This window comes from Haemaphysalis longicornis, unplaced genomic scaffold (assembly GCF_048455015.1).
Source record: "Haemaphysalis longicornis isolate Haplotype H1 unplaced genomic scaffold, Haemaphysalis longicornis Haplotype H1 scaffold_6, whole genome shotgun sequence".
Classification (NCBI taxonomy): Eukaryota; Metazoa; Arthropoda; class Arachnida; order Ixodida; family Ixodidae; genus Haemaphysalis; species Haemaphysalis longicornis.
Window position 1 is genome coordinate 110,131,238 of NW_027526407.1, and position 8,165 is coordinate 110,139,402.

The following is an 8,165-nucleotide window of genomic DNA, read 5'->3' on the forward strand; positions in this document are numbered from 1 at the left end:
CCGCACTGTTTTGTGTTTGCATTCGGCGTTAGGATAGGATGATGTGCTATTTTATGCGCAATTTGGCCTTTGGGTGAAAATCTGTTTTATACCCAACACCCCGGATTTTCTGTTTCTACTAGTGGAACAGCTGCACCATAGCCACTTTTATCTTCCAACCACTCTTCAAGAGCTCATTGGTACGTGCATCAGTTCTGGGTGCGAAGACCACAAGGACATTGAACAGACAGGACCGGCGCTACTTGCAACCGATTTATTCAGGGTACGTCGATCAGGTATAAGAAGCATAAAAAAAGGTCACAGGATCACATATAAGAAGCATAAAAAAAGGTCACAGGCGTTTGGCAAGAGCACATTCCTTGGAGTAGATTAATAAAGAGGGGGCTCACTCACAAATTGTTCTTTCATTTGATACAAAACGTTTGGTTCATTATGTGCCATTACATCCGTGCTTTCGTCCACTATTTTTCTTTTTGTCAACTTGGGTGCACAATTGCAATGTTGCACTCAAACAGCCAGTGTAATTTTCTACCGAAGGTGCACATTTTCATGTGGCCCCTGATACATCAGCTGATTTGGCCAATGAAGGCTTTATGTCAAGTCAAAGGTGTCTCATCGCACAACTAACCAGGGCTTAGCATGCTTCTTAACACAAATTTTGTGCATCTCTCCTTGTGTTGTTGTACAAAGCATGGCACACTTTAAAGGTACCGAAAACACTGTCGGAAGATTTCATCTGGAGGCGACCTTTTTAAAGTCGTGCACATTTCGGTGTGACCTTGGTATGATCTTGGAAAAAGTTTTATTTCAAAAATGGTCAGCAGTAGCCGTTGGTGACACAGCTTTTGCCTTATAAGGGTCACATCACAGATGTTTAGAGGACTGCACAACCGATAACGTTTCCACCTGCACTATTTTTATGCGGGAGCACTAGGTTCCCCACTTTGTAGTGTTGTGCCCGCTGTTGAGTGAAGCCTGTCATTCAAGCCTGTGTGTGCCCTGAATAGGGGCGCATGCTCTCTCAGGGATTGGCAAGGACAGGGTACTGTTATAGTGTGGAGGCACTAGGAGCAGGGTCCATCTGGACCCACTTGGTGGGTTCTGTAGCTGCACAGGATGCGCAGCGGACGATAGTGCGGAGAGACGGTTAGCATTATATCTATATACATTAAGACAAACTCGAGGGGACGGCCAAAATTTGTAGTACCAGAAATTCGTCTTCAGGGTACGCTATTGCGTTGTGGATGTTACAAGTGAACAAAAGTGTTGTTCGTCCTAATGATGGCACATGGAGTTCATCTTAAGCGGACTCTGGTACTTGTAGAGGTGTGAAGCCTTGGGGAAAAGGAGCTGAGCATGACCAGTGGTCAATTTACTACGACAGCAAAGAGGGCAGCCACCAACTTGGAGGGGCGGAAAAAGCGGGGAGCCCCAGCTCGGGGAATCAACATGGCTTTGTGAGAGAGGCGCAGTTTTATTACAATATATATATCCGGATTCTAGCCTGTGTGGCTTTATTGCCTCATGCTTGTGCAGTGTATTGGCCCCACAGGCTCCACTCGCGGAAGGACAGGCCAACTATTTCAACTGATATCGAATCTCAGCGTCACACACAGTCGTCGTACGGAACAAAAAACAAATCAGAACGATGACCAAGCTGTGCCTCCTCCACTCAAGCGCTCCTACTTGCACTTCCTGTAGTCAAATGACTTCCAAACTCTTCTTCATAATGAAGGATATGTAGTTCACAGAAAACAATGAAAATGAAGCGCCGACTGTGCATGCTACATCAGATTGCGAAAAAAAAAATCATTGTCTTCCAAAGGAATTAGATGCACTACTCCTACGACATTCCTTTTTGCTAGAAGTGTACAATGATAAAATTCGGTACCGCAAATCACGTGCAAGTAGAAAAAGTAAGTGAAAATATAATAAATTATGTTCGAATATGAATATCATTGGTTTAGTGTAACAGCTTTGAAAGCTCAGTTCAAAGATAACTTGTGCAATCACGACCTAACCCGAGAGTGTGTGCACTGATTAGAAAATGGTACAAAAAAAGGTGAAGAAAAGACAGCGGAGCAGTGAACAAAATTTGGCACACATAGATGTGGTTCTTCAACATGCTGTGAATAGCAGTATATATTTGACTAGATGCAGTCCTTCCAGTCATTCAAAAGAGGTCCTTGCTATGCATGCCTACTAGGACCAGGATGTTACTGCAGGCATTGCCAACAACTAATACCTCAATGTCTTGCTCATGCCGTTCTTTTGAGTAGATGGTTCTTCCCAGCTCATAAACTCTGTACTGGTAACATTCCACTTCATCTAATGTACACCAGAGGGAACAAATTGGCTTTGGGCAAGGTTTTGCATGCATTAGGCTTTCTTGCATGGTGTAGGTGTCGTGCAATAAAGCCGACCTAAGCAGGCGTGTCTAGCGGTAACCCACTGTAACTGCCCAGCAAGTAGGACGTTTTGCTGCCATCATCGAAGACGTGGGTTCAATCCCAGCTGTGGCAGCCATTTTTCTGGGAGAGGTGGAAAAGAAAACCTCTGTATAGAGATTTCGTTGCACATTTCAAGGCACCCAAGTGGTACAACTTGATCCATCGCTCCTAAATTGGTGTCCTTGAAGGAGCATGTGCAGCTTCGGCACGTAAAACAAAGCCCCCTCCCCCCCTCCTGCAAAAAGGATGCGTATTTCAGCTGTTGAGGTCACTTAACTACATTAGACTAATAGAGGACCTTTACTTTCAGATTTTGTATTGACTTAGAAATTTGGTGCTCCCTTGACAGACCGGTGTTTTATCGCAGCCCTTCAGGATTTAGGGTATTTCTTTCAACAGTGAGCAAACCATGGTGTACACCAGATATTGCCATTTCAGGCAAGAGCAGACAGGTAGATAATGCTATCGGTCGCAGTGAAAAGTTGCGCCACCTCTAAGCATTTTGGTCAAGTTGTCATCCCATTCATGTTATGACTGGGAACTTTTAAATTTGTAATAGTGCCGTGGAGGCCTTTCCTGCCAGCTTGTGTACACAGAGGAACTGACAACTCTTCAGTAAAAATTTTGTCTGTACTTAGTAAAAAATAAAGGAGGATTTATGGCTTGCTTTGCCGCCATATTTTCATTTCAATCTGTTAAGCAGGACCTGGCAGTCAAGGTTACTTGTAGAATTGACACTTGGTTTATTGACTGATTTTAGAATTTAACACGGCGACGCAATGCAGGCGATGAGGTTCACCGTAGTGGAGGGCTCCAGATTAATTTTGACCACCTGGGGATCTTTAACGTGCGCCGAAATCTCGTACACACGGGCGTTTTTGCTTTTCGCGTCCATCAGAAAAGCGGCCGCTGCTGCTGGGAATCAAACCCGCGACTTCATGCTCAGCAGCGCAACGCCTTAGCCACTGAGCCACCGCAGCGGGTACAACTGACACTTTTACAAGCAGATACAAGCTATAATGATAAGAAGCAACACAAGAAAAGGAATAGCACTAGAGAATAAATTTTATTCATAACAATCCACCTTCATACAGTTGTAATGCAGGTTTTATGCTATAAGGCGTACAACTGCAATTAACAAATATATTTGCGTGCTAACGTTGAGGTGTACAAAACCGTAGGCACCAAAAACAATAGCAATGGCCATGAAAGGCACACGTACCCATTGAAAATTATATTCTAGCATGCTGCAACTGCACTTCAACAAAAATACATAAACAATCCATGTGGATTATGTGTATAGTCAGCTGAAGAGGATGAAAGAAAGGATGCATCCATCTCTGGTGTTTTTCTTACTTTGCCGTGGCTAAAACCACGACTGGCTTCATAGATATTGACCTACCCATGGCAGCCAGCGACAATGGGGGCCGGTGTGCCAAAAAATTGCTGGGTAGGAACGGCAAGCTCCATCAGGAGGGGCTAAATAATCTCCAACCTCACCAGCTTCGCTTTGCTCACAGTGTGAATGCTGGCCCAAGTTGTAGTGGCTGTAACAATCAGTACCGACCGTTCCAGTTAGTATGTATATCACCTGTCTGCACCTCGATTTCAGCACTTAGTCACAAGTCAGCAACAGTCAGCCGGACCTGATTCTCACCTATGCAGAAGTCAAAGTGCACAACTAAACCATACGGGTACTATATCAGCGTGCTTGACTACCATTATTAATTTTTGAGCATACCCGTTCATTCAAACGTTCAGAACCTTTACCAACTCTGTCTTTACATGGAGAAGCTTTTTTTTGGCATGACGCTCGTTTGCGCACATGCGGAAACGCTTGAGTGTGTGCAAAACAGTTCCAACTTGGCCATATTTCAAGCGTGAAAACGCCGTCATTCTTGCGCGGAAGCATAATGTTTTGCAGCAGCAGGAGCACTACTCGACAAAACTTTCTTCAGGGGCTGTGGCGCTTTCAGATAAGCTGCGCCCCCCTCTTGTAGCACCGTCCTCAAGGTGGCTTGCCAGCCCTACAAGTGGCCAAGTTGGGTATACAACAGTTGACCCTGGTCAAGGCCGGCAATGAGAACCGTACATGTAGTTATCTTCAGGATATCTTTTTGAGCCACGCCCTCGTACCAAAGCGATAGGAACCAAAATAAAAAATGCTTTGGCCATGTCGCTGCTGGCCATGTCGCACGCAAAGAAAAAAGTTTAGCAGTGATAATAATTCTTTGCAAAACTATTCTTTTTGCACTTTGGCAGGGCATGAGCAACAAAATCACTGAATCGCTCCACAGCAATCACTTTCTTCTTGCTCCGCAAGTGTCCTGGCTCTAACACGCAGCTCAAACAGATGAGCCACCCTACTCCGCTGACGATGAACAGAAGTTGGGCTCCAGCAACATAACACCTGTGGTGCCAAGTTTATACGAAGTTTGTTGCGTCCTGGCTTGTGGCTCCCTGGGAGTAACAGGTCCTCGCAAAAAATGGGCAGTAACAGTTAGACAAATGATTGCAAGGAGAAAAAAAATCAATTTCTCCTTTTACAGGATTACAATGCACAATGAAATTTCACATATATGCATGATCAAACACACACGCACTCCTTAAAGGAGGCTCCATGTAAATGAGGCATGGGTGACATAACACTGCCCCTTTGGAAGGGGCAATGTTATGCTCTTCATCTTGCTGGATGACGTGGCCAGCATGTGAAAGATGGCAAGACCGAGAGAGGGAATGATGATGCGGAAGGGAGACAGCGGCATTCTCCTCGTTCGTAACTGTCACACATAAGAAGCTGCATCACGCTTCCATGACTTTCTTACACTAGTGAGGACCACATCTGCTTCTTGTAAGCGCAGTCGTGATCCCACTCATCATTCCCCACCCTCTCATTAGTGGGGTGCGCCTCCTCCCCCGAGTTAGTGATGGCTGTGACAGTGTGTAGTGATGCAAGTAGTACAGATAAATTTTAGTATAAGTTTGCTAGGTGCCTAACTTATTGAATTGCATCTGTCATTTTGTCAACCTGTGAAGTGTGCCGAAATAAGTGTGCAAGAAAGAAAAAAAAGAAAGCGTAACAATGTTAGACCACACAGAAAACAGCACAGTAGAAGCAAAGGATGGGGTGAGGACGCCACAAGAGCTGACTTTTGATAAATGCTTTACTGTAGGACCAGCATGTATAAACACATCTGGCTTGTAATAGAAGAGAAAGAGAGAAAAACATCAAAACGAAAAACTGTTGGAAAGCAAAGCTTTAAACGACACCCACAACAATTGCCCATGGGATATCCCTTGAATTCTTCTCACACGTGGCTCTACAACGAGTGAAACCAGAGATTCTGCCAGCCGTTTCTTGAAATCCGCGGGAGCGGCGTCCCGAACGCTGCAGCGTCGGCCACGGCCTGGCTAGAGTGGTGGACGCTGCCGCCATAGCCTGCCCGTGCGTCGGCATTAAGAAAACGGAGAGGAGTCTTCCGAAGGGTGAGACAGCAGAACCTAGCCATCCTGATGTGCTAGCTTGGGGCTACACCACTGCGTGACACAAGCGCAGACACTGAAACAATTTGGCATGTGAGCTTAGTGATTCCCCTTTACACCGATTTAAAGTTTAGTAAGTTTGAGAATTGCTGAGGGAACTTTTATAATCACTATTTATCAGGACCAGTTGCTACTTTTGCCTTTTGTAATATTTCTTAAAACACAACAGAATTGGTATTCATCAATTTGAAAAATGGAGCCCCATTCGTGGCAAGTAGTGTGCAAAAAGTAGCATTTCTCTAGTGGCCAGATGTCTGTATGTGGTTTGTAAGTTTTGTTTTCCCGCCCTGCAAACCACGTGGCGGTTTTCGTCTCTCATCTTTTGCTGTTTGTTTTTGTTTCCTTTTCTTCTCTTACGAGCCAGATGTGTTTATATGCACTGGTCCTGCAATAAAGAATTTGTTGAAACTTTGCACTTGTCCCGTCCTCGACTTGTGTTTTTACTGCACTATGTTTCTCGTGTGAGTATGAACCAACATGCCCAAACATTTTCTCTTCTACTCTCCAATAGTTTCAAAGAAACAGGCGATGCAATTCAGCTGATATTGTGTTCGTCATCACGCTTTTAGAACTTGATTGATTGATTGTAGGGTTTAATGCGCCGACGCAACGCAGGTGCTGAGGCACACCTTAGTGGAGGGCTCCGGATAAGTTTTGACCACTTGGGCATCTTTAACGTGCGCCGCAACCTCATACACACGGGCGATTTTGCTTTCCGCCTCGATTAGAAAAGCGTCCGCCGTGGCCAGGAATCGAACCCGCGACCTCGTGTTCAGCAGCGCAACGCCTTAGCCACACGCGTTAGAACTTCACAGCATAAACAATGCCAAGGTCATCATGCACTGTCGAACCCAGAATAGTGGCTGAACTAGTCACACAAAACAACATAAGTAACAGTCACTAAGCAGTGCTTAGTGTCGGTTCAAGCACTACCACATCAATTGACATTAGGTGAAGAAATTTTTTTCATCTAGCATGCATTGCATTCTGTAAGCATATATGCTGGTGTATGCCTATATGTGTGCACGCATATTTTGTATACATACGCACTAGTAGCATAGGCAAGATGCATAAACTTGTGTATAGCTTCTTAGCCAACGCCTTTTTGCCCTGGCCACAACAATACCAGCCAGATTAAATTGTGGTGGAGGAACTCCTGACGTTTGTACTGTGGATCCTGGCAAATTTTGATACAGTCAGGCACACATCACATTTCTGATAAAATGTAGCACTCCCCAGCATTCACCTGAGCGACAGTGGGCCCACATTACTGGATGCATTGCATAGACATTAGAACGTAACGACACCCTGCAGTGTATGGGGATAGCATTCCAGCTTACTCTATTGTGGGGTAATATTTGATATCTGAAGCAAAAAGCACCATAATTGTTTGGCCATCGAAGTCAACCAACGTGTAAGCAAGGTGCTCACTGCATGTTCCAAAACATGCAAACGTCTATTGCAATCTCGTCCTGTCTATTATGTTCGGTTATTATGCACGCTTTCTGTGTTTAATCAACTTCTAATTTTCGCTACGCGTTCCCATTGAACGTCCGTAATACCCGCAGCTGCGGCACCGATGTGTGCAACATTTGTGAGCGTCGCCCTCGCCTTACCGCGGACAAATTTACCCGTAAATTTCAACCTCATAAAAATCAGATTTCATCACATTTAAATGTTTTCAAAAGAATATTCGATCACTGACTGATTCGCACTCTCTCACTCGCAAGACATCCAATCGTCATCGCATCCTCACAAGTTCTCGAAGCGAAGATCGGCAAATCGTAACGGTCATTCTTCGCGGTTTTCAACGATATCGATGCAACCAGGCAGGTTTCATTCACGGCAAATCATGCCTGAACATCAAAGGAGTACTATAAAAATAACGGCGCAGCCACAAGCAATGAAGCAACCAAGTTACAGCCACGGGACGTGCAACGCCGGTAAGCAGGTCGGCCGATTCCACTGCTATTTGTACTATACACAGCTTAACAGTAGAGAATCGCTAGGCTTCGAAGCTATTCGGGCTTCGGGTGCGTCACTTAAGCTCGAAAACCTCGTAATATAGACCGTAAATAATTATTAAGTGGTATTTGAGTTCGATAACTCACTTGCCGTAAACAGACATGGGCGCCGCCATCTTGGAAGTTTGATTACATCAATGTTACCAGA